Below are 26,847 nucleotides of genomic sequence, written 5' to 3' on the forward strand. Positions count from 1 at the left end.
TTAAGGGAATTATTTATTATATGAACCCTCTAAATTGAAAAACTGAAACAAGATTAACATTTGGGCAAGAAGGTATTTACATTTCAAACACGAAATAATGAGTTCCCTGTTTATCAGCACGGTTGTTAGGCACCACGCTGTCACCAAATGGAATCAGCACGTAAATACACTGACTGCCCCTTATTACTGGCAGAACAAACCGTCACCACTGGAGTTACTGGGTCACTTCCCAGCCCAACAGGGCCTTGGGCGAGCCGCATGTGTGACCGAGTCAGGTCGGGATGAGAATCATCTGTATGTCACAGGGCGGAGGGGAGAGCCCAGCTCACAGTCAGGAGACTTTGCCGACGGCAGGTGTGCGAAGCCCCCTCACCATTCAGGGGGCTCCCAAAGTGATTCTGAGTCTCGCTCCAAAGCATAATTTCTACAGCCTCATTCTGCAAATACAAAGGTGAGAAAACAACTCAGAGGGGAGAGATGGAGCAAAGGGAGGGAATTCACCCGACCCTTGGTTCTGTTTGGTTGTGATGTGTATACATAGCTTACAGTCACCAGACGGATTTGATTGGATGGTAACTTTGCTCTGGAAACCTTTGAGGCCAGGACCCTGCCATTCTGGTAGCTGACACTGTGGTCAGAAAAAAGTGAAAGTTTTGAAACCTCTTGGATTACTCCTTAAAGGGTTAGCTCTCAGATGGACTAAAGGCAAAATGAGGGCATGTGAAGGGATGGGGGAAAGCCTAGCAGGAGGCCGGTAGATGCTAATAATTGGACACAGGAAAAGAGAATCAGCTCAGCAAGCACAAGTTAGTGATTCCGAGGAAAGATCTCTTCTGTCCTAAGTCAGGATGTGGGCTGATGAAAATGCTTAAAACAACAATTCAATATACCCGCATCCTATCTTCCTTAAAGTATTTGGCTCCAAAACAATGCATTCTGCTTGAAGCTCTTCACTCACAGAAGACCAATGCAAGGATCCCTCAAGGCGGAAATCTATTTCTCATGGATTCTTAAGACATTAGCTTCCAAAAAGATCTGCCCCTATCTACACACCCACCACAGAGATGGCTATGGATGAATTCCTCTAAATCCCAGAAAGAGTAAATCAGAACAAACAGAGCAGCTTCAATAGGGAATACTTTCATAGAGAAATTTCCCTAAGAATAAGTACTGTGAGTACAACACTATCAAATCACTGCCCTTTTATCCTTTTAGGAAACCTGAAAACTAAAATGCACTATTCTCTACCTAAAAATGTGTCCACACACCACTATGTTCCTTTTAAAATAAAGATACCTAGAGAGCTGGTTATTACCATCTCATGCACTGACGTAAAAAATTGTTGGAAGGTGTTTCCTTGGAATCTCAAACAGGTTCCTGCTGGGAGAGCGCCCTGTTTCACAAACATCATCTAATTCACTCTGCTGCTTGCATGCCCCTAATCTGGGATGCACAGTAAGAGCACCTTCCTAAGAAATACACTTCCTTGAATAACTATACGCAATAGCCCCTCAAATCCTATCATGGGCAGGTTTTTTGTTGTTTTTTTTGTTTTGTTTTGTTTTGTTTTGTTTTTTTAGAGAGCGAGAACATGCACACATGTGAGCGCGGGCGGAGGAGGGAGAGGGAGAGGGAATCCCAGACAGACTCCACGCTCAGCGCAGAGCCCGCCATGGGGAACGATCTCACAGCCCTGAGCCAAACTAAGAGCGGGCAGCTCAACCGACCGAGCTCATACCAAGCGCCCCCCCACCTTCTGCATCCTGTTTTAAAAACCACTTCCCCCCCGGGGCACCTGGGTGGCTCAGTCGTTAAGCGTCTGCCTTCGGCTCAGGTCATGATCTCAGGGTCCTGGGATCGAGCCCCACATCGGACTCCCTGCTCGGCGGGAAGCCTGCTTCTCCCTCTCCCACGCCCCCTGCTTCTGTTCCCTCTCTTGCAGTACCTCTCTGTCAAATAAATAAATAAAATCTGCCAAAAAAAAAAAAAAACCATTTCCCGCTGATCCCAGCCCAGTAACATCCCCACTTGGGAGCAGTTTCTACCCTGTGGGGGCAAGGCCGGCCCAGGGGTTGGTGGGAAATTCCTGGAAGGAAGCCAAGGTGATGGAAGAGCTCCATGCCACCAGCCTGCGTCCTCCTCAGGGTGTGGGAGGGCAGTGTGTATGGGGGCTGGGGGGGTGCTCCAGGTATGGGCTCCAGGTGGGGTGTGGGCATGGGAGAAGGGGAAACAATGATGGGAGGGGGGTAGCTGGGAGATGAGGGAGGGAGGGAGGGAGATGGGGGTAGGGCAGAAGATGGGCCTGGGAGAGGGTGGGCTTGGGGAAGGGGCTGGGTGCTGGATGCAGGAGGGGAGGGAGGCGAGTGTGAGGTGGGGAATGGGTGCGGGCAGGGAAGGACAGGTGAGAGGAGAAAGGAAGCCAAGCCTCTAAGCCTGGATACCCAGGACTCACCCCCAGATTAGGGCGAGCCTTTCCTATGGTTCCCTGCAGGGTCTTAGACCTCTCCCCACCAGATCTCTCAATTTCAGTGGCAGGTCAGGTGGGGGCTATCTGGGGTGGTCGTCTTCAGTTCCAGAAGGAGAGCATGAGTAGCCAATACCCCTTCCATCCCTCCTTCCGATGGACGGGATATTTTATCAGCAGAGCTCAGGTGAACACAACGCTTGGTGCTGGAGAGCATTTTCAATGCATCTGGCAGAGGCCATCAGGCTAAGCCGTGAGTGCACACTCCCCAGCCCACAGAGAGATCCCCGGGCCTCACAGAGGTTTGTCACTTGGGTGTCAGTAAGCAAGACTGAGGACTGCGCCAAGACAGGGAGAGGGACCGGCTCTCCTTAGGTCTGTAGTAAACCTTCATTTGTCACTGTGCATCCTATTTTGTCACCATGTAAAGAGTGACAATGTGCCCCATTTGTCTGCAACACAGAGCACAGAAAAATCATAGCCTCCTGTTTCCTCACCTCATGCCCATGCACCCTAATTTTCTAGCATGGGGTGGCTACAGATCCCCTAAACCAAAAAGATGCCCATGCACGTCTCACCACAGACTCATGCCTTTATTTTCCCCTCAAGCACAGATGTATGTTGATTGCATGACAATTTGCAGAGAACCAGAAAAATCGTGCTTGGAAACCAGTTACAAACGGTGGCAATGAATCACTCTTAAATTCATCTTTTTTTCATGGCGGGGGAGTTCTCATGCAAAAGAGAAACAGGGGTTTAAAAGGCGTTGGATGAGATATATGGAGACAGTATGAACCCCTTTTTTCCTGGAATTAAGAAGAAGCACTAAGTCGTGGAGAAGAAAAAGTAATGACAGACACAGGGCGTAGGATGTCACTGAGCTAAGTATACGCTGAAGCTAACAAACTGCCACCAGGAGCCAGTTCCAGTAGAGTCAGCTATAGCCCATATCCGGGGCCCACCACCACAACTGACTTGTAGTGCAAGTTCACTGAATGCTGGCTGAATGAATGAATGCCTTTACTTGGTCTGACTCAGCCAGACAGGGGCAATTCCACTACCAGAACTTCATACTTTGATTTCAGAGAGAGACTCTGTGTGGGTGTGGGGGTGTGTGTTGGGGTGTGTGTGTGTACCCGCGCGGGGGCAGGGGGGTGAGCACGGGGGCGGTGAGGGTGTCAGAGCGAGAGAGAGAGAATCTCAAGCAGAGTCCACACTGAGCACAGAGCCTAAAGACATGGGGCTCAATTCCCGGACCTGAGATCATGACCTGAGCCTAAATCGAGAGTCAGACGCTCCACCGACTGACCCACGCAGGCACACCCCCATTACCAGAATTTCAAAGAGATTTCAAAGAGATGATGTACCACATCCCCCCATCAACCTGTTCAGAGGTTAGGCGTGAAATCAAGCAACCTACGCAGTAACTTAGGAAACTTCCTTCCCACGAAGCACAAGACAACACGTAAACTGGACAGACCCCGGAGCACTGTGCCCGCCCCCCACCCCCAGACCCCAACGTGGGCAGTGTACCAACCGTTCTTCTAAATGCTATGGGGCCATAGGGTGGCATCTTAGCCATAGCAAGGAGTAGAATTTTGATTTGAGCTGTAACGCAGACAGACCTTGAAAACGTTATGCTCTGGGAGACACACCAGACAAGACCAGAAGGACAAATATTGCAGGATTTCACTTAGATGAGGGACCTCGAATAGGCAAGTTCATGGAGACAGAAGGTAGAGGTTATGCGGGCTGTGGAGAGGGAGACACTGTAAGAGTGAGCTACTGCATAATGGGTACAGTTTCCTAGGGAGGATGATGCAACAGTGTTAGGTAGAGATGGCTGACTGCACAAGAAAATGAATGGACTTGAATGCCACCGAACTACACATTGATGGATAATTAAAATGACGTTACGGGCGCCGGGGTGGCTCAGTCGATTAAGCGTCTGCGTTCAGCTCAGGTCATGATCCCGGAGCCCCACATCGGGCTCCCTGCTCCGCGGGGAGTCTGCTTCTCCCCCCGCCCTTCACCCCACTTGTGCTCTCTCTCGCTCTCTCAAATAAATAAAATCTTTAAAAAAAATAAAATGACATTACGTATATTTTACCGCATACAGAATACGTGATGGACGTGAAGGTTTTTATCATTATTTAGTCGCTTCTTCGATGCTATAGAATGAATGGCCCGCAGGTTAAGGCTTCTCTATCAGCGACCAAAGGAGGTGAGAAGCCCCAGCTACAGAAAGTCCCCGTTATGCCACAAGGAGTTGTGACAGGACGCTGCTTCCTTAAATGCCCTTTACTAAAGTGCTGGGCAAAAAGAGCTCAACAACTGAGGCAGTAAACAAAGTGGGCACAAGGAAATAAATGAAAGAAGGAGGAGGGTCGAGAGCAGGCGGTAATAATAAACGTCAAGAAGTCCAAGATTATTAAGTCAAAGGAAGAAATAAAAGAAACTGGAGTCCACAATAAGGAAAAAAACCGCATCAACAGACAGAAACTTTAAAGACATTTAAAGGAATAAACAGTTAAAAAACACACTTGTCTCATGAAAAATTTATTTTCTATTCCTAGCCAAAATAGTTTAGATTTCCAAAATTACATCAAAACTGTTCTTCTGATGAGCAAGTGGTTTTGTTTTAGTCATTAATAAACGAGCGGACAGATTCCCAGCGCCTGACCCCGGGGCACTTTCCCACGTCCCACCTACACCAAAGGACCCATTTCCCAGACACGCCCCGGGAGGTCACAGTGCCCTCTTCGTGGGAGATGCCTTCCTCTGGTCTCCAGAAACATCCTCCTCATCAGTCACGGCCTCACTCCACTGTCCCCCCAGACCTCTGGCAGGCAGGTGCAGCCCCACAGATCCATCCTCACCATGCAAGGAGGATGCTCAAGCAGGAGTCCTTCCTGCACAGCAGAAGGGGCAGCAGCCTGGCTTCCCATCCGGGCACTCTACACTCTCTAAGACGTTTGATGATCAGCTGCTCTGGGCACTTCCCGCCCCCCCCACCCCCACTTAATTGCAACCGGCACAAAGCAAGCGGTGAGTAAATCATCCTTGAACGACTCCTTTTCAAAATAACAAAGATTTATTTTTAAAGTATTTAAATATGTCAACACTAAGAGACAGCTTAAATCAGCTGGGACGAGGAAAAGCAATCAACTGGGACACAGAGCATTGCATCTGAGGAAAGACAGACAGCGGACCGAGCAGTTCCACGATGCCTTCTGCATTATAAAATGATGACAGAAGATAGCGTCACCAACTGGCCCAGTGTTTGCAGCATGGGGGGCAGGTACCGTGCTGAGCGCTTTCCATGAGATCTGCATTTAATGCCAATATTAGGGGAAAGAGATAGAATTCGACAGAGCACAAAAATGAGGCTTAAAACTTGGATGGAGCTTCTGCAGGAGTCCCCAGCAGCAGAGTCCCAGCCGGGACAGCAGACCCCAGGCTGGACCCACTCCAGCCTCCGCCATCTGTCCCAGGTCTTCTGTGCTGGGTCACTGCCCGTCCCGACCCAGCTTTTCCACCACTACCCTCCTCACAAGCCCCCAACACACACACACACACACACACACACACACACACACGCGCGCGCGCGCGCGCCATCATGACTTAGGGATAGCCGCTGAGTCTCTGGGGGAGGCACAGCCCCTGTGCCCTGCGGGATATGCCACCCAACATTCAAACAGTTCCATCTTCTCTCTGGTTTCTTTCAGATTTCTAAGAATGGGAAAGAGGGGCCCCTCCCAGTGAGGCTGAAGACAAGACTACAGATCAAAAAGAATGGTGCACAGCAATGATTTGAAACCTAGATTCAGAATACCCCCCAAATAGCCCTACTCATAAAAAGCAAAGCAAAAAAAAAAAAAAAAAGGAGAAGAAGAAGAAGAAAAACAAGAAAAATCTTTTAAGACTCAAATGTGTTTAAAAGATGGTGTGTTTTAGAACATGGTGGCCTTTCTTCCAAGGAGAGAAACATAATACAACAAATTTTTTTTTTTTAAGATTTTATTTATTTATTCATGAGAGACACAGAGAGAGAGAGAGAGAGAGAGACAGAGGCAGAGGGAGAAGCAGGCTCCCAAGGAGCAGGGAGCCCGACGCGGGACTCGATCCCAGGACTCTGGGATCATGACCTGAGCCGAAGGCAGACGCTTAACCATCTGAGCCACCCAGGCGCCCACAACAAATTTTTCTTAGAAGACAAGTCAACGTTCAGAATTCCAATGCAAAACTAGTCCCACTGACACAGCATTTTGTTTAAACTAAGGTCTCAGATGCTACCGTCACGTGAAGAGAACATTTTGATGCACATTCTTTAGCAAGAAACAGAACTGCACAAAGTTATGGCGATGCCAACCAAAACATTAGTCATATAAAAACATGTCTAAAATGATTCTTTAAAACAAAAAAACTCTTTATTTTGAAATAGGTTTAGATTTACAAAAAGTTGTGGAAATAATACAACATTCCCATATACCCTTCCCCCGGCTTCCCCTCATGTTCGTATCTGACATAAACACGGCAATGATCCAGAGGATCAACACGCATATCATACAATGAAGCAAACGACATTTCGTCCCTAATATGCTCTGGCATCCTTCCTTTCCTTGTCAGTCAGATCCAGACACTTTGGACACGTGCAAGAAGTTATTTTGTAGAATGCACCTCAGTTTGAGGTTGTCCAATTCCTCTCTTGATAAGATGCATTTTGGGCAGGAAGACCACAGAAGTGACAGTGTGTCCTTCTCTGGGCAACACGGTGTCCCGTGCCTTGCTCCTGGCAAGGTTAACCCACATAATGTGGCTGCAGTGGTGCGAGCTGCTGGGTTTCTTTCCCATTAATCACCACCCTTGTCCCTTTAGTAATTGGTAAATATCTTGGGAGAGGTACCTTAAGAAATGCATTCTGAATGCCGTGTGTCAAATAAAGTTAGAAACTCAGTGCAGCTGAAGGGACACTCCTGTAAGGAAAGAGCAGTTGCTTTAGGATGACGTACTGGCATAGGTAACAGGCCAGGACAAAGTCAGACCCCAATGCTGAGCGGTGTGCAATGACAGACACCACCTCTCAAAATAACCAAAACTCTTTTCATGTGAAGATCTCAACATGCTGACTGCAAAAAATGTCTCCAAAGAACATACACACAGAGCCAAAGTTTATTCTTTTGCAGAGAAGTGAGGTCCCAGGAGGTGGGAAGAAGAGATACTTTAAGCTCATGCTAAGGTTAGCTAGTGATTCTTCAATGTTACGGATACAAAAATTAACACATGCCTCACAGTGTATAGTTCAAATGGCTAGCACATTTGTATCCTTTTCTGAAGGGAAAACTCCCAAGAAGAAATATTTTTAAATGCCATTTTTAAAAAGAACTCGAGTTCAATCATGGATGAGGAGTTGAACAAGCGCATAGAGAATACTTAAAATGTCAAGGGATGTGTGTGTGAGCAAAACTCCAGGCAGCTCACCAGGCAGAAAGAGAACCCCATCAACTCATTCCGAGTGGAACGTTTTGGTCTACTTGCCAATGATCCAAAGGATGTGCCTCATCATGGCTTAATTTGGGGTAATTTTTATCCTGACTGTAACAAAAGTTCTATTTCAAAATGATACTATAAATATAACTAAGTTGATGGCTAAATTCATTGCCAATAAACACGACCATTAAAAAAAAAAATGTTTTCTTGTAAACCTAAAACTGCTTTTAAAAAAATAAAGTCTATTATTTAAAAAAAAAAAAAGTTACAATGAAAGGTAGAGGAAAAAAATCCGCATGACCTGAAGTTACGAACAAACACAGTCTAGATCCATCATTAAGACCTAGGAGCACTAACCCAGCAGATTCATTTATCTGCAATCATCAGTTTTGCAATCACGATGGGAGAAAAGCTAAGTATCAAGCCACAGAAAGCCCCCGTCTCATGTTCTTGCTGGGCAGTGTGTAAATGAGAAGAATGGCTGAGGTTAGCATATTTAAACCAAGAAAGGCACTAAAGACATACTTTTGCTCACACACACATCCCTCGACATTTTAAGTATTCTCTATGCTCTTGTTTAACTCCTCATCCATGGCTGAACTCAAGAGTTCTTTTTAAAAATGGCATTTAAAATATATGTAAAACCGTCATTTAAAAATAGTACAGTAGTTCCCCCCTATCTGCAAGGAATACATTGCAAGACCCCCGGTGGGTGCCTGAAACTGCAGAGAGTACTAAGCCCTGTAGATACAACACGGTTTGTGCTTTATGTATACATCAGGCAGAGTAAGAGGTTCACAGCAATAATTTAAAAAGAACAATTGTAAGAATATAATGCAATAAAACTCAGGGGAAGAGGGTCTCTCTCCCTCTCTCAAAACACTTTATTGTATTATACTCCTCCTTCTCATGATGGTGTGAGGTGACAAAACGCCCGTGGTGACATGAGCTGAGGTGGATGACACAACATCAGCCTACTACTGACCTTCTGATCTACTGTCAGACCATCTGCTTCCAGACCACAGTTGGCCACGGGTAAGTGGAAAGCAAAATCGCGGATTGGGGTGGGAGGTGGGGGGAAGGCTACTCCATTTTTTAAGCAGCAACTACTTTCCTAAGTAAATATAAAGGAGTGGCTATCCAGCCTCACCAAAACACAAAATCATCTAGTACGTAGTTTATGTTTTAAAAATTCAAGCAAACATTTTATGAACCTGCGCTGCAAACCATGACCAGTTTCCTTGGATTTGGAGCCAACCCGGCCCCGCTGCTCACAAGAGGTGTGACCTTGAGAAAATACACTCACTTCCCTCGCAGGCATGGGGTGGTGGGTAAAAGCACCTCTCAAAGGGAACCACTGGTATGACGAAGCTACCATGCCCCAGCAGAGATTTTGGGGAGCTGGTGTCAACGGGGAACAACTCAGTGCACGTGGATCAGGGGAGCAAACACATTCACTGCAGTGGGCTGAACCGTGGCCCCTGAAAACTTTGATGGAGGTTTTAACCCCCAGGACTTGCAAATGTGACCACAGATGGAAATCGGGGTCTTTTGCAGATGGAATCAAAGTAAGGTGAGGTCATCCTGGATTAGGGTGGGCTCTAAATCCAACGACTACCATTTCTGAAAAGAAAGAAGAGAGTTGGAGACAGATGCATGGAGGAAGGCCACAGGAAGCCAGAAGCAGAGCCTGGATGATGCGGCCATTAGCCAAGAACACCTGAAGTCACCAAAAGTGGAGAGAGGGGCACGGAAGAGATTCCTCCTCAGAGCCTCCAGAAGGCACCAACCTTTCCAACGCTTGATTTTGGACTTCTGACCTCCTGAGCTGTGAGAGAATAAATTCCATTGTTTTAAGCCATTCAGTTTGTGGTTATCTGTTATGGTGGCCAGAGGAAACTCATACAGGATAATAATGGTATCACGGTGTGTGTGTAAATGTATGTATTTACATGGTATATACGTTATACCACATATTACATAGTGTGTGTGTGTGTGTATGTATATTACATATATATCATATATACACACACATTATATATTGTACATACACACCATATAACACATATATACTACATATATGCGTGTAAAAAGCCTTCTGTATCAGAGGCATATCCTGATATATTGATGGGTGAAATGATGTGGTGTCTGAGATTTGCTTTAAGTTGCCCTACCAACAATAACAAAATACTGAGGGACAGATGTTGACAGTGGCTGAAACACGAGTGACAGGTACATGAGAATACATGAAATATTCTATACGCTTCGAGTTATGTTTGACAATTTCCACATCAACAAGCCAAGAGTGTATCCGTCGGGGACCAGCAGGCAAGTATGTAAACTACATACATACGCAGCATTTGTCCCAATCTTTAACCAATGCAATCAACTCTAATATCTAATTTTATTCACTACCCTCTTTGAAAGAGAAAGAACAAAAGCACAGGAACCCCCCACTCACTGAAGCTGGCGAGCAACCATCCAGCCCAGTTTCTTGAAATAAATCTTACTTTCACAAAGGTCCCCTCCCCTCCATGCTTGTTCAGATGAAGACCCCCACTAGGGTGAAGAACGTACACCCACAGCTGTATTGAAAATAAGGGACTCTTACATGCAGTGCACTCACAGCACTTGAACAGAAAGGAGGGGAGCCACAAGCTGAAAATATCACCCTTTGCTAAGGTGACCACTTCAGGAACGCAGCTCCCAATGGGATGCATCAGCAGGCTGCCTGCAAGAAAGTGATGGGCTTACAGGTCTCATTAATGTAACGTAGGCCAAGGCCAACGACAGGACCATAACGTGGGGGATCCCACTGAAAGCTACTATAAGCACAGTCTTCAAACACGGACTCGTAGTTCTGAAGCAATAATGAAGGCTGTGACTGCACAGGCGGTCAGCTTTGCAACACTGCATCTGTCCCAGGGAAGCTGCAGCCATTTGCTGCATGGACTCCAACCCCAACGATGCTGTGGTAAATGGTTGGCTGCATTCTTGGAAAGATGCTGAACCTTCCGGATACACTGATTTAGCAAAGGCCGGGCCTGATTCTCCTAATCCCTCCTCAGGGAACATTCTGCTCCAGCTTCACCTAAATTGCCCTGGAAAGAAATGAAATCAGAGGGGCAGCTTTGAGTCCGCAGCCTTCAGAAGAAGCCTCGGCAGAATCTAAATGGACAAGGGAATGAGAAACAGGACTCAGCTGGGCTGGGAGGTCTGCCTGCACCACCAGCAATCCGGCCCCTCTGATTTGCTCCACATGCAGGAGGTTTCCTTGGACGTGACCCTCCCATTTCCAATTTCCTTTCAGAATTCAGAGACCTGCACATCTGGACGGGACAGGGACTTGGCCCTCTCCAACAAGACAACCTTTTGGCGGAGAATCCATCCATCCTGCAGCGCTGAGCAAATGAAAAGCACCACAGAGCACGGATTCTCCGCCCAACACCACTGACATGCAGGGTGGGATCCCTCTCTGTGGTGGGGCGTCTTGGGCACAGCAGAGTGCTGAGCAGCCTCCCTGGTCTGCACCCACCAGATGCCAGCAGCACCTCCCAATGTGGACAATCAAAAACATCTTTGGACACTGCCAAGTTTTGTCTGGGGGGGGGGGGGGGGGGGGCGGCAGCAAAGTCCCCTTTCCACGAAAACCAGAGAGTCCTAGAAAGCGCCTTACTGGAGGGCCCAATCCCTGACATGTTCTGGGGCAAAGCGTGAACCCTGACTCCTTTCGATTTAACCTGGTGGACAAGAAATGGCAGAACCAATCACCATCACCAAAGAGACCAAGAGAAAAGAACTGTGGCTGTGCAAGTTGAATCAGACTCCCTCAGCTGGCCTTCTGGAAGGTAAAGAAAAAAAAATTCTTTTGAATAATTACCATGTCGGGCCTCACGGGAAAGAGGTCTTTAAAATTTTAACTTAACTGTGTTGCAATTTCTAGGCACTCGAGATGGATGGGGCAATCACTTTTCCAGCAGCAAGGAGAACTGTAACACCACAAGAATGACCGTGGTCTGAGGACAGATCGGATTCTAACGTACATCAGAGCCAGTTCCCAGCCTGGCTCGCTCTATCTTCTCGAACCCAGGTAAAGATTCCCTGAGCTACGTCTGTCTTTACGTGTTCGGCACCTGACGTTCCTCACAGACGCCCCCGTGCCCCCCCCGGGAAGAACAGAGTGGGGCACCACGCTGCAATGAACAGGCCCGCGTGGGGGGAGAACGCCGAGCTGTAGCCGGGCCTCCATCCCCAAACCACCCTCTTTCTCATCCACGTCAATGTGCACTTCCGTCTCCCACGGGGCTCGCTGGGAACCGAGAATCTCCCCCACAATGGCCACGCGGGGATCCCCACATCCAACCCGCCGGATCCAGAATCCCCACACGCTGAGGGCATCGTGGGCTGTGTAACGGGACAACCGCCTCCAGCGGTTCGCTTCCCCGTCACTCCCTCCCGGGGCCTTGCAGGAGGGCAGGCTTCGGAAGCCTGTCTCGGCTCACACGTGCGAGCAGAGAGCCAATCTAGCTACTCTCGTCCCCAATGCCAATTCCATCAGGAAGCGTTCATGCAAGAAATGGGAAGGCCGGTCCATCCGAGAGGTACAGTCAACATCCTGGAGGCAGTGCTTGATAACTGCTGCTCACTGCCCCCCCCCCCCCCCCCCCCCCCCCCCCCCCGCCCGGCCACAGTCAGGGGCAAAAAGTTCCCATGGTAACCAAACTGAAGGTCAGCGCTGGTGAGGACGCCTTCGAGCGGGTTTCCCAGAGCACTGAGGGTGGGCACGAAGGTGGCCCATTTCAGATCTGTTACAGCCTCTTGCATCACGTTGTTGTCGAGATGGATCCTGTTATAAAAAGATGCTTCAATTCTCTGCTGAAAAGGAATTTATCTGACACTCCCTCCCCCTGCGTGTGGTTTTACTTCCATGGTTAGCACACAGAGTAATTTACACATTCACAAATATTTAGGGGGAAAAAAAAACCACAATAAACTGCCTGGAACCATAACATAATGCCTGCAAGTCTTTGCTTCAAGGAATTTTACATTAAATAAGATCCAAAATCCCCCTGGGGCTTCGGGTTTGCCAGAGAGCTTATTTCTCTGATTTCCATTTAACTCCTTGGATAACAGTCTCCGGAAGTTGCTGACACATCTCTGGTTTTTGCAAATAGAATAAAAATCATTTTCAGAGAATAGAAGCATCATGGGTTCACTTTTTTTTTTTTTAATCATCAATATTATCTGCTTGGCAAGCCATCCGAGCTTCCTCAGGATGATAGATGCTGCATCCATTTGCAGGATCCCGAAAAGAAACGGCCAATTCAAGTCCCATTATGCCGGGCGCAGTCTTCCTGCCAAAGCCGCCCCTGCATCCCGTCACAGGCGACCCATTTGTACTCAGGCACAGGACGCCGCTTGTGTGGACTGCAGCATGTCGGCCCACGTCGCCCCGCCAACAGAGCCCCGTTTCAGCCCTCCATCTCTGGGGCTTCCCTCCTGCCTGCCCCAGCTCGGCGACGACGAATTTTCAATTGCAATGCTTAAACACGTATGTGTTACTAATTACAATACGGACAATTCGGGTTTCTGCGCGTCGGGGGAACCTCTAGCCACAGCACTTTGGTGGGGGGGGGGCGGGGCCTTGAGGACCCAGGGAGTTGGGGGAGACCACCTCCAACCCAGGGCAGGTTTACTGGGGACCGCTCCTACAAATTTTAGCATGGCACTGAACGGGGAAGTTACGGTGAATTTGTCTTTGCCAAATACTGCCAAAACTGGTTTGCAAAAGAGGACCTTTCTAGGTATGTTGGAGAGGTGAGTAAGCGAACCTGGATGTGAGGAGGGCGTCTCTGGGCACCGCAACCCCCTCCCAAGATGCTGGGGAACGGGGGTGTGCAGAGCTAAGAGTCAGGTTTCCCTAAACTGGATTTGAGAGAACACAGCCCAGAGCAGAGAGCTTTGCTTCCCCTCTCGTTTAACAACACAAAGCCAACACACTAAAGCACATCAGACCGCGGCTGTGTCACCATTTTGCCTCCTAAGGAACACCGACTTTCTGTTCCTACACTGGATGTCCAAGCCATGCAGAGGCGGATGCCTGGCTTCCTGTCCTCACCCTGGCACCAGCGGGCTGCACGCCTGCCTGAGGCCTGACCCCATGAGCAAGCCCCATCTCTGTACTTATGAGACAGGCCTGCAGTTGTCTCTAGCACCACCAAGGACCACGCCAGCCTTGTCCATCTAAAGCAGGGTTTCCCCATCATGGCACTTTCAACGCTTGGGTCCAAATCATCCCTCGTTAACAGTCCTGGGCACTGAGCAGCACCCCTGGTCTCCAATCACTAGATGCCACGGGCACCGTCCTCTGAGTTACGACAACGCAAAATGCCTCCAGACCTTGCTAGATGTCCAAGGAAGGGGAGGGAGCGGCGAATGCAAAATCATCCACTTGGGGAAGCCCTGTCCTAAACGGCTTAAACAAGTCCCACACTGGTTTCCAGGTATCCAGCTATGGAATCTTAAATGAATTAAAATTAAAGAAAACCTGTAATTCAGTTCCTCAGGCACAGGAGGCTCATTTCAAGTGATCAAGAGCCCCACGGGGCTCACGGCTACCCACTGCCAACATGGACACGAACAGCTCCCTCTCTACACAGAAAGTTCTACTGGAGGAGACTCGAGGTTATCCAAGTTCTTCACTGTTCTAACACACGCACACGCTTCTCGAGGTCCTCGGCGGAAGAATAACTAACTGGTGGGCACATTCAAACTAACACCAGACACATTTGAGGTTCTACGCTTGGGAAAATAGGAAAAACTTAAAAACACACACACACACACACAAAAACTGGCATTTCTACAAACTGACCACTTGACCTTAACCTCGTAATTTTACTTAATACTTAAACTCGTATTTCTTTTTACTGAAGTATAATTAACCTAGGATGTTAATATGTACACCATATTCAAGCAAGAAGACATTCACTCTAAATTTACATGTAATAAATGAAAAACCTATGAACCTGAAAAACACTGAGACTGGCCTAAAATTGCAAATGTGGGCAAAAGGAACATGGCTGACTGCTACCTCAGTTACTCATCCAAGCAAGATCTGTCTCAATGATAGCCTCATCTCATCAGGCACTCCTGGTATCTGCCCAACTACGGAGACACAACCCCAGCCTGACTCCTGGACAAAGCAGACACATGCACGAATATCTGAGCAGACACCAACCCAAGGGGCGTGGGGGACAAAAAGATCCAAACACATTTAAAAATACACTTATCTCACAAAGAACCTAAACGATAACAATAACTGTTATTTTCTTTTTTAAGACCTATTTATTTATTTGAGAGAGCGCGCGCGCAGGGGAGAGGAGCAGAGGGAGAGAGAATCTCAAGCAGACTCCGCACTGAGTGCGGAGCCCAATGCAGGACTCGATCTCACGACCCTGAGATCACGACCTGAGCAGAAACCAAGAGTTCGTGCTTAACCGAATACACCACCCAGGCGCCCCAATACATATAACTTTTAAAATGTACGTTTGCATCTTGAAAATCTTCCTATATTATTTTGATAGCCAACAGTTCACTGGGTTCCTCTAGATCTTCATTTGCAGGCATCCCCCATAAAAAGTAGTACTGGAATGTTCACGGTAGTACCATTCACGTGGTCAGAGCGTGGAAACAACCCAAGTGTCTGTCAACTGAGGAACGGAGAGAAAACGTGGGGTCATTCCGTATGACGGAGTGCCGTGATTTGGTTATAAAAAGGAACGCAGCACTGACACACGCTACAACTCGGATGAGCCTCGAACACATGATGCAAAGAAAAAGCAAGTCCCAAAAAGCCGTGCAGTATCTCCTTCCACGTAACTGAATGTCCCCAAACTGGTAAGTCCACAGGGACAGGAGGCAGACTAGTAGTTGCCAGGCGCTGGAGAGGAGGGCACGGGAGTCACTGTTAAGGAGTGTGGCGTGTCTTTTTGGCATACTGAAAATACTCTGAAGTTCAGATTGTGGTGATGGCTGCAGAACCCTAAACACCTTCAAATCAGGCTCTGTCAATGGATGAACGGCGTGGTAGGTGACTGAGGTCTCGATGAAGCTGTCCAGTAGCACACCTCTGGCCAAAGCCGCTCTGGCCCACCTAGCACAAGCTATGAACGATGGACACGCTCATAATGCGCAACGCCTTCTTCAGGATGCTGAACAAAGCCGAGCACGGGGCGTTTCCGCTCTGATGAAGTAAAGCGGGGCTCATGGTGGTCTGGGGGTACCATCTTGACTGTATCAACACGGGGGTAACCGTTTCAAAACTCCCGTCTACAAAGTGCAGAAACACACTTCTTTCTTGCTGGTGACTCTCAGACATATGGGGCAAGCCCCCTTCCTCCATAATCCCACATAAAGTGTGTCCCAGCCAAGGTGCTGGAAGGCAAATCACCAAGCAGACCTCCTTGTGTCTTAAGCATCCGGCACATTCTGTGGTGCACTCCGGCCACCAGCTCAAGTCCCAAAGAATGATTCCCAAAGGCAGTCATTTTTACTGCCATTCCCCAAATCCCTACCTGGCCCAGTACACCCTACTAGGATGTACTGCGTTGCTTTCCTCCTCCTGATGAAGTCATAATGAAGGTGATGGGCTGCAAAGTATACTAAGATGCCCGGGAGGGTCCCCTCGATGTTGGAGGTGGGCCTCTCCTGCACCTGTCCCTGCCCGACACGGCGCCTGGGGTGCACACTCTCCTCGGCCTCCGGGGACGAAACAGACCCGGGATCTTGTTTTTGCCCCTGGGACCCCCACAGCCTCCTGGGGACGCAGAGTAGCTCTGCCTGCAGCCCGGGGGAGACTCCCGTGGAATACACGACTCAGCGCTCATTCTTGGCTCGGAGGACGCCGAGAGCACAGCAGCACAGCAGGAAGCCCAAACCCAAGAGTACGTGGCACATCTCTCCCTGACAGGGGGATGGATTCTGTGCCCACGCCAGCCCTCGCAAGCCACGGCCCAGAATTTCTTTATTCATAGGTTAACAGCTCACCACAGCTGCAGAGTCGAGAGGTTTCAAGAGCCATAAATCCATCTGCTCCCTGCTTATCTGAATTTCATACAAGATTAACATTCTACCTGCATCCGCTGACAAAGACAAATAGCCACAGAGTACAAAATGACAATATTCTATGGAGGTAAATACGGGGAAAGGAATTCAGTGGCAAACGTGCTATGTGCAACTAAAATTTGGGAGTTTAGGGGAATCCACCTCTTGTAAACCAGACCGTGCGTGGTCAACACAGAAAAATGTCTTTAAAGCAGATGTAGAAGACATTAAAGGTCAAATACGGTGCCTCCAAATAGGAAAGTCTTTAAATGAAATCATGAAAGCACCCAATAATGTAATTAATTTTAAAAAGAAACCATAAATTAAAATTTAAATCATACTTAAAATTAATCAGCAATATAAAATAGAGATTAAATGCAGCCCACTGTCTAAGCCAGAAAAATCCTCCTGCTGGGAGGACCCGCCTTACAAAGGAAGCTTTTCTTTAGATTTACAAAACAACAAGTGAGTGAGAGTGTCTTATTTCATTAGCTGGAAATAAAAAAGCAGGCGTGCATTTTGAGGAACTTAAAATGCCGCCAGAGCACTTTGGGAAGGAAGGTAAATTGCTACAGATGCTCCAGGTTCTGTAACAGGATTTTAACTATTTCAACGAGCTCGGCGCTTGCCCTCCACCTTTTCCATCCACAACCAAAAATCAAACCTTTGCTGTCGCAGGCCTCGCAAACAACGTCCCGCTCCACCCCTAGCAGCCAGCACTCAGAAAGCACTCATTATCCGCTGAACAGATGAACAGATAAAGCCGTATCAGTTCTGTCGTACTTTGCACCAAAATGTCAAAAGAAATGCATTCTGACTGCTGTGTGTCAAATAAAGTTAGAAACTCAGTGCAGCTGAAGGGACACTCCTGTAAGGAAAGAGCAGTTGCTTTAGGATGACGTACTGGGATAGGTAACAGGCCAGGACAAAGTCAGACCCCAATGCTGAGCGGTGTGCAAGGACAGACACCACATTTCAGAGTAACCGAAAATCTTTTCATGTAAAGATCTATCAATGTGCGGACTACAAAAAAAGTCTCAACAGAGCATACACACATTCTTGTGCAGAGAAGTGAGGTCCCAGGAGGTGGGAAGATGAAAGCCCATTCAAGGACAGGTGCAGGAGGGTTCCGGGTCATGGACAGCGGTGGCCAGAGACGAACAAGGGGAAGGAGGCAGGAAAAGAGATCTCATTTCAAGAGTGCAGAGTGGAAAGTGGGAGGGTAGGGGTGCCTTTCTGGAAGCTTCTGTGACTGCTTTAAATACTTCCATTGCTCCTGCTTTGGAAGCTAAGCAGGTAGAACAAATGTGTAAAGCTCATCTCAGAAGAGTACAGGTGATTCTTGAACAATTCAGGGCATAGGGACACCCACCCCCCCCACACAACTGAAAATCTGCGTCAAACCTCCGAATGCCCCAAAATGAACAGCCTACTGTTACCTGGGAGGCTTATCAACGACACAGACACTCAATTTACACTTGCGTAGTATGCGATATGTTTTACATACTGTATTCTCACGATAAAGTGGACGGGAGAAAAGAAAATGTCATTAAGAAAATCATATGGAAGGGCGGCTCAGTTGGCAAAGCGTGCGCCTCTTGATACCAGCTCAGGTTGTGATCCCAGGGTTGTGAGGTCGAGCCCTGTGTTGGGCTCCATGCTCAGCAAGGAGCCTGCTTGAGATTCTTTCCCTCTGCCCCTCAACCTGCTCACACTGGCTTGTGCATGCTCTCTCACTGTCTACTGTGTAGTATCTGTTCTTACCAGTTTAAAATAAACCTTTCAGAAAAAGAGAGAGAGAGAGAATATCATATGGAAGAGAAAATAATTTGCAGAACTGTACTATATTTACCAAAAAAAATCTGCATCTCAGCGGACCTGCACAGTTCAAACCTGTGTTATTCAAGGGTCAACTGTAGTTCCTAAGATAGTAGAATGTTGTGGGTTTTGTTATTTTCTTTTTTAAAGATTTTATTTATTTGAGAGAGAGAGAGCACTTGAGAGGGGGGGTTAGGGTCAGAGGGAGAAGGAGACTCCCCGCCGAGCAGGGAGCCCGATGCGGGACTCGATCCCGGGACCCCAGGATCATGACCTGAGCCGAAGGCAGTCGCTTAACCAACTGAGCCACCCAGGCGCCCCAGGATGTTGTGTTAATAGCACTTGAGGATGTGCATGAGGAAAGGTCTGGCAGTTTGTATGTGGGTACAACACGATTTCAACACAAGAATCTAGAATCATTTGCTATCTCTGTCTAAACAGTAGTGACGAGCCAGTCACAAGGGATCCAACTTTTAAAATATTTCTTTGTAAACCACTCAACCATCCAACAATGGATGAACAGATAAACCAAACGGGGTCTCTACATAGAATGGAGTATTATTCAGCATCAAAAAGGACGGGGATTCTGACACATGCTACCACATGGATGAACTTGGGAGATATTAGACTGAGTGAAATAAACCAGATGCAAAAAGACAAATATGGTTTGATTCCAACTTTGGGGTACCTAGAATAGGCAAATCCATAGAGACAGAAGTGGAATGGTGGGTGCCAGGGGCTGGAGCACGGGAATCGGGAGTCAGTGTTTAATGCGGCAGAGTTTCTTCTTGCGAAGGTGACGAAAAGTTGCACAAAAATGTGAACATGACGACACTGAGGTGAAACTCAAAAATGGTTAAGGTAGTAAATTACATGTTATGTGCATTTTATCACAATAAAAAAGAATCCTCTGTAAATCTCTTAAACAGGTACTAAGTAAAGGCATGGTCTTTCCCTTGCAGTCTTTTTGCAGGAGACTATTTTCATGTCGGGGGTTCCTTTAAAAATTTGCTATTTTTGTCCTACTTTGGGTTTTGGCTCGGGTCGTGAGATCGAGCTCTGTGTCGGACTCTGCTGGGCGTGGAGTCTGCCTCAGACTCGCTCTCTCTCAATCCCTCTCCCTGCGCTCACGCGCGCACTCTCTCTCTAAAATCAATCTTTAAAAAAAATTTTGCTAATCTTGCATACAGATGTCTTATAAAGGTAGGAAACTTGAAGAATTACATAATTATTCTAAGTAATAAATTCAGAATCGCTACTGACCATAAAGAAACCAAATTAGGTAAATTATTTCTCTTAATAGATTATAAATGAAGTTAAGCCAGTTAGATGCCTATGAATTATACATCTGATCATGTTGTCAAAACTGTATTTTTTAATACAAAGAACAACATAATTTAGGAATAGAAATCCAGACCTAGAGCCTTATTACTTTCCAACTTTATAGTTACATTGAGGGTCGGAGTCACTGGAGGAGGCCCCACGCGTGTAAAACTCCCCACCGCGGTGCCTCATTCTCATGCCAGGGCCTAATGTCACTACTATGAAAGAAGACAGAGGCCGTAGTTTACACATGCAAAGCTGTGGGCCATGTCCCAGACCAGCCAACCTCAACCCAGACCAGCCAAGCTCAACACTACTGACATTTGGGCCAGTAACTCTTGGGTGTGGGAGGGCGGGAGGGAGGCCGTCCTGTGCCCTGGAGGATATTGAGCAGCATCCCTCGCCTCCACCCTCTAGATGTCCATATATCCCCCAATACACACACACCCCAAATCCTGAAAAACAGGTCTCCAGACTTGGCCAAGTATCCCCTGGGGGAAAAAAATACCCCAGCTGACAACCACGTCCTGAACTGAGAGACACTTGGGAACCACCCATGTTTACAAAGCAAACAGTAGGAAAAACAACATACTTTGATTTATTATGAGAGACAGAAGTAGTGAAAAATGTCAGAAACAAAAGAACTGTTCCATCATTTTGAGGCCCCTTCCTAGCTGTGTTACAACCAGAATCTAAAACCAATTTCAAAGAGTTCATTCTCTAGTTTAATTCATCAGGAACTTAATTAATGTCCATTTGAGTCAAATTGCAACATGAAACTCACTAGACTTTCAATCCACAGTTGGGAAGAGGGTGCACTTTTCCCGATCTGCTTGGGCTCAAGAAAAAAGGAATAGCCAGCTTCTCACAAGGAAGCAGTTTTCCTGATAACCTGGAGGCAGTGTCTGCGGGGCTCTACGTGTGTGTTCTGGGCATTCACGAAAGCAGATGAAGACAAATGGTGTTTGAAAGAAAAGAACACTGAATAAATGTGCAGGGCAAACTGAAAGGGAGAACAAAAAGCGGAACTGTGTTACCAAACAGCACTCATCAAGGACTTTTCATCAGCTGGAGACAACAAAAAGCAATTGTGCTACCGGCTTATCCACACGGAACTGACACCTTTAAATCAAGAAGCTATGGTTCCAACGTCACCCGCGAAGTTTTACTGCTTTTGATAAGAGAGACCCAGCAACACCCCACTCTACCCCACCGCACTCTGAGCCTGCTGTAAGACCCCTCTGGGGCACCACGTTTACCCAGTTAGTATGAAAGCCCCGGAACGGGGTTGGTCTGTGACAGGGCGCACCGCCCAGCTGAGATACACCAGAGTCCCTGTCTTGTCCCTATTACAATGTCCAGTCCTCATCAACTCTAACACTAAACCAATCCTTCAGGCTCCAACGCTCCACTTCTGAGCCATGGCTCCCTTTTATTACAAGTACCTGGATCATTCATGCCCTTCAACCCTTCCTGGATTGAACGAATAAAGAGCAATGGGTGAGAACTGGTCACCCACCTTGTGACTTAGACCCCAAAAAGGACGGCAGTCAGAGATGAATGAGAAAGCAGACGGCAAGTGTTTAGAATGAGCCACACAACACACACACACAGACGCACACGCTCCCTCCCTCCCTCCACACTGGGCAAACAGCATACAGCCCAAAAGCAAACACTGAGTATTTCAGGGTTCTGAATCACGTCCAGGCTGTGGATGGGAAGGAGAAGACAAGACGTAGGAGAGAGAAGCGGGAATGCACACGGACTCTACAAGACACTGGGCAGTTTCGTGTCTCGTGCCAAAGGACTGCGAAGTAGGGACTAACTTCCCACTGTACAGAGAAGACTGAGACTCAAAGGTGCTAAGCAACTTCTGGAGGCCCCAGAGGGCGTGGGTGATGAAAACAAGAGGTGAGACCAGAGATGGCTGCCTCAAGCCCCCCCCCCCGCGTGCCTCTCCTTCTGTCCTCACGGGAACAGAACAGCCACGCCGAGGAAAAGGGCACCGCACCTTTCACTATTTCGATTCACTAACCGCACCCCCGCCCCCCCCGGGGGAGGGACAAGCAGGTCCCTCTGAAGGCAGCTCCTGGAAACAGCATGGCCGCATGGCTGGTCTCTGGAGAGCGCAGCCAGGTGGTTCTCTGCAGCAATCGGCGGGGCATGTGCCCCGATGGAGCCCGGGGGTCTGAGACCAATCGCCTGCCAGCGAACAACAGCCCCAGGGCTTCCTGCTGGCGCCCCTGCGGACAGAACTGGAGGCTGCCTCCTTGAGCCACCTCGTCCCCATTCACAGCGGTACCCCAACGGGGAAGCAGCTCGATGGTGACTGGGCTCTGCTCCTTGCACGGCAGCTGTCTGTCTGTCCACAAAGGCAATCATCCCCAGTGGCACGATTCGGCGCCCAGCTCCTTCCATGTGGCCAGGGGGGTCTCACCCTCCATCCGTCAGCAGGGTCTTGATGCCAGAGAGGCCCAGCACTACTGCTGTACCCTCCAAACACGGCAGCTCGGGTGGGGTTTCAGCCAGCTGGAGTCCGTTCCAGCCGCCCACTCCCCCACGGGAGCCCAGGAGCCCCACAGCCTCGCTGTGCCCTTTCTGTGTCTGGTCAATGGACCCCAACAATGGCAGTGATCTCCCAGGACTACCTGAGGCACAAACTGGGGACTTAAAACAGCATCTGGTCCACACCAAAACCTGTGCACGGCAGCTCTACTTGTACTAGCCCCCAGCTGGAAAGATCCCGAAGGCCCCTGAACTCGTGAATGGATAACTAAGCTCTGGTACACCCAGACAGCGGTATACAGCTCGGCATTCAAAAGGCACGAGCCGCTGACACCCACCACCGGGATGGATCTCAAGGGCTTCAGGCTGAGTGAATAAAGGCAGTCTCCAAAGGCCAGGTGCCGTATGATTCCATTTACGTAACATTCTCGAAATGACAGAATTCTAGAGACGGAGAGCCCAGTGGCTGCCAGGAGTTGCAGAGGGTGACCTAAAGGAGTGTCATGAGGAGCCGTGCTGGTGATGTAAACGGTGTGCGTCTGCAAACTGCATGACCCGTGAACTACAGGACGTATTGCGTGGCGTCTGCAAACTGCATGAACGTATATGTGTGATACACCTGTGCACGTGCACGCAAGCACAAGCACGCACACACGAGTGCACATGAACACTGGTGAGATCCACAGACGGTCTGCATGGGAGTCCACAGGGCCAGCATCAATTTCCCCCTTGTGATATAGCACAGGGTCTCGGGATCGTGATGGGAGATGCTCTCGTTACAGGGAAGTGGGGGAGGGGTACTCTGGGACTCCCGGGACTATTTCTGCCACTTTTTGCGAGTCCAACATCACTTCGGAATAGAAGCTTTCAAAATGACTGACTGATGAGCAGATACACAAAATGTGGCCTATTCATACAATGGAATAGTATTTGGCAAGAAAAAAGAATGATACGCAGACACGTCCTACCACACAGGAGGGACCGTGACAACACTATGCTGAGTAACAGAAGCCAAAAAGGACGCACACCGCACGACGCTGTTCCCACGAAACGCCCGGGAACGGGCAAGCCTGTAGGCACGGGAAGTAGACCGGTGCTTGTCCGGGACCGGGGGAGGCCAGAGGAGGGGGTGACTCAACTCTGACAAACGGTCCACGTAGGGCTCTGACAGAAGGACTCACACCGCGGGGGCAGGAGCACAACTCCGTGAGCAGAGCGAGGACCGCTCCACAGCACACGTCCAGTGAGCGACGGTCCCCTCTATGAACCAGCTCAGGGAAAGCGTTACCAAAACCCAGCAACATCTGGCACACGTGTGCATTAGGGCTACCTTGTCACAATTTACTGTTCTTTCTGCCCCATGCGGGTTGGTTATAAGAGTCACCTCTGGTGCCCTCTCGATCTACAGATAGTCCCTCCATTACTGATGGGCCTGAAGTCCTCGGGTACGTCCAGGCCGGTGAAAGATGGCAGCTCTAACGCTAAAGGATCAAAAGCTCCTTAGAGCACAGTGTAGGCACGGTCCAGTCCACAGTCCTTGCCCTTCCCGTAGGCCCTTTCTGCTCCCCCACCACCCCGTTCAAGGCCACCAGGCTGCTTTATCAACTTTCCCTACTCAAAAAAAAGGGGGGGGGGACGCCTGGGTGGCTCAGTCAGTTAAGCGTCCACCTTCAGCTCAGGTGGTGATCCCAGGGTCCTGGGATCGAGTCCTGTGTCGGGCTCCCTGCTCAGCGGGGAGCCTGCTTCTCCCTCTCCTTCTGCCTGCCGCTCCCCCTGCTTGTGCTCTCTGTCAAATAAATAAAATCTTTAAAAAAAAAAAAAAAAAAAAAAAAAGCTTTGTTGTTCCTGGCTCCTGACCTTTGCCCATAGAGTCAGTCCCCCACCTAGTCTTCAACATCTATCGATATCCCACCCACCGCCAAACCCATCTGGAGTCTCCCTTCCAAAAGGAAGGTCCCTCCTTCTTCGGCTACTCTGCCACATGCTGTTAAGAGCCTTGCTCAGAATTCAGGGGCGCCTGGGTGGCTCAGTCGCTTACGCATCTGCCTTTGGCTCAGGTCATGATATTTCGCAGTCCCAGGATCAAGTCCCGCATCAAGTCCCACATCGGGCTCCCTGCTCAGCAGGGAGTCTGCTTCTCCCTCTCCCTCTGCTCCTCCCCCTGCTCATGGTCTCTCTCTCTCTCAAATAATAAGTAAAATCTTCCAAAAAAATAAATTAAATTTAAAAAAAGAGCGTTGCTCAGAATTCCCTCAGCAGGGAACGTCTACACCATGCATGGAACACCCATTCCCACCAAGGCCTTCTGCCGCGCCCCCAACTACGTGCATTTGAAATGCCTTACCCCCCAAAACAAGACACATTTCACACACCTCTGTATACTCCACAATGCTCCGGAAATGACACACTGAACGAACAGTCATCCCAGAGATGGACGATCTCTCAAACCAAGCGCTCTGAAAAGGAAGTTCTTGACTTGAGAGGGCATCGGAACCGGGTGCAATACAGCACACAGAGAAGAGCTCCAGACCCCAGAAGGCCTGTTCTACGTGACTCTGGACTGGCTCTGCTCTATCAACAGCTCAGGGAGGGCTAAGAACGAAGGAAAACGTTGTCTGCAGGGGCCTCTGTCCCAGGCCGTGCTGCCTCAGGAGGGTGCCCCAACAAGGTGGTTCTGGAAAATCCTGGCTGGTCCACAAGTGGTTACACGGTGGCCTGTCGTTCTCCACACACATACTAAGAAGAACAAACAAGAGGAGCGGAGCGTGCGCCAGACAGAAAGTCAAAAGCCCTTGCTGGTTATGACTCAGCCTTCTAAGGACAAAGAAGGGCCTCAAATGCATATGGGAAACAACATGACAAATGATACTTCTCTCCAAAGCATACAGATTTTAAATAATCATCACCATTTCTCTTTCCTAAAATCTCTGACTTCCAGAAGCTCAACGAAAAAGAAGGGTGTTAGGCAGACACACAGCATTTTCTTGCTAGCAAAATTACCTGTTACAAGAAATCTTGAGAAATCACCATTTCCAGTACTTAGAGCCAATACAGTAACGTTTAATTTTTAAGCACAGAAAATATGAAGAGGTTGACAAGATATTTATTACATAATAAGAAATCATTTTACAATTTCACTTACTCAGAGCCAAATGTAGGCAAATCCCTTCTTCCTTCGAGGGTTTATTTCCAGGCCTCTTTTCTGTCTTCAGTTACCTGTTAATGAAAAATAACCAAAGTCAGGCCAAAGGGTCCATGAAAACTTCTTGAGGTACACCGTCAACCGTTGCACAGGCCAGGAGATATCTGAATTAGGGATACGACAAAACCGAAATAATCCCTAGGTCAGACGGTGCCCAGCCACCATCACTGAGTCCCCGGCTTCACTCCCCAGTTAAAGCATGCAAATCTGGTCAAAAGTTTTGCTATCTCACAAGCAATTATGATCCTATCACCAGGGAATGTCGAAAACTGGAAAATCCACTCAGCTCTTACGAGACACTTTCCTCTACCCTCCTAAAGCATGGTAAGTGAAAACACAGGTATTTTTTTTTTGTTTGTTTGTTTTTAAACACATGTATTTCTAAATTCAACCCAACTAAGTAAGTTTCTACTGACAAAGGCTTGTTCAAGTCTTGCGGAAAATGCAAACGGCGCTCGGTGCTGTTCCAGTATTAGGGACTCAGAGTGCCTGGGCTTGTGGAACACATACCCATCCCGGCAGGGAAAAGCGGGGAACCTGGTGATGGAAGAGCAGGGACCATAAACTAGAAAGCAAACGCAGAGCGAGATCACTTCATACGACAGAACTACTGAAACTCCAGTTGGTGGTGGTGGAAGAGAAAGTGACCAGGGGCAAGGAGTTTACTTACTCTGGGGCCTGGGGCAGCACTCTTTGAGGAGGGAGCGTCTGAATGGGGGCGAGAGAGGCCACAATGCAGACACAGCAAGTGCAAATGTCCTGAGGTGAGAGTGACCTTGGCAAAAGGGAGGGAGGAAGGCTAGTGCTGGGCAGCAGAAGTGAGTAATAGCAGGTCCCGGGTCAAAGAAGACCTCACAGCTCACGGAAAGGAGTTTGATCCTACTCAGGGCCCACTACACCTTATTCTTCACCCAGCACCAGAGTTAATGAGAAAAGAAAATCT

At 48.4% G+C, this 26,847-nt stretch overlaps 1 protein-coding gene across 7 annotated transcripts in view; it reads right to left on the reverse strand.

Annotated features, from left to right (window-relative positions):
* The window catches only part of TBL1X (transducin beta like 1 X-linked), a 218,500-nt gene that overhangs the window by 106,397 nt on the left and 85,256 nt on the right, over nt 1-26,847 (reverse strand). For all 7 annotated transcript variants that reach the window (XM_073902128.1, XM_025857892.2, XM_073902127.1 and 4 more), the window contains exon 2: nt 25,845-25,918. The gene's annotated coding sequence lies outside the window, so the exon portion shown is untranslated. The remainder of the gene's footprint in view (nt 1-25,844; nt 25,919-26,847) is intronic.

This window comes from Callorhinus ursinus, unplaced genomic scaffold (assembly GCF_003265705.2).
Source record: "Callorhinus ursinus isolate GAN/ISIS: 27379988/994484 unplaced genomic scaffold, GSC_fseal_2.0 scaffold16, whole genome shotgun sequence".
In the NCBI taxonomy this organism is placed as follows: domain Eukaryota; kingdom Metazoa; phylum Chordata; class Mammalia; order Carnivora; family Otariidae; genus Callorhinus; species Callorhinus ursinus.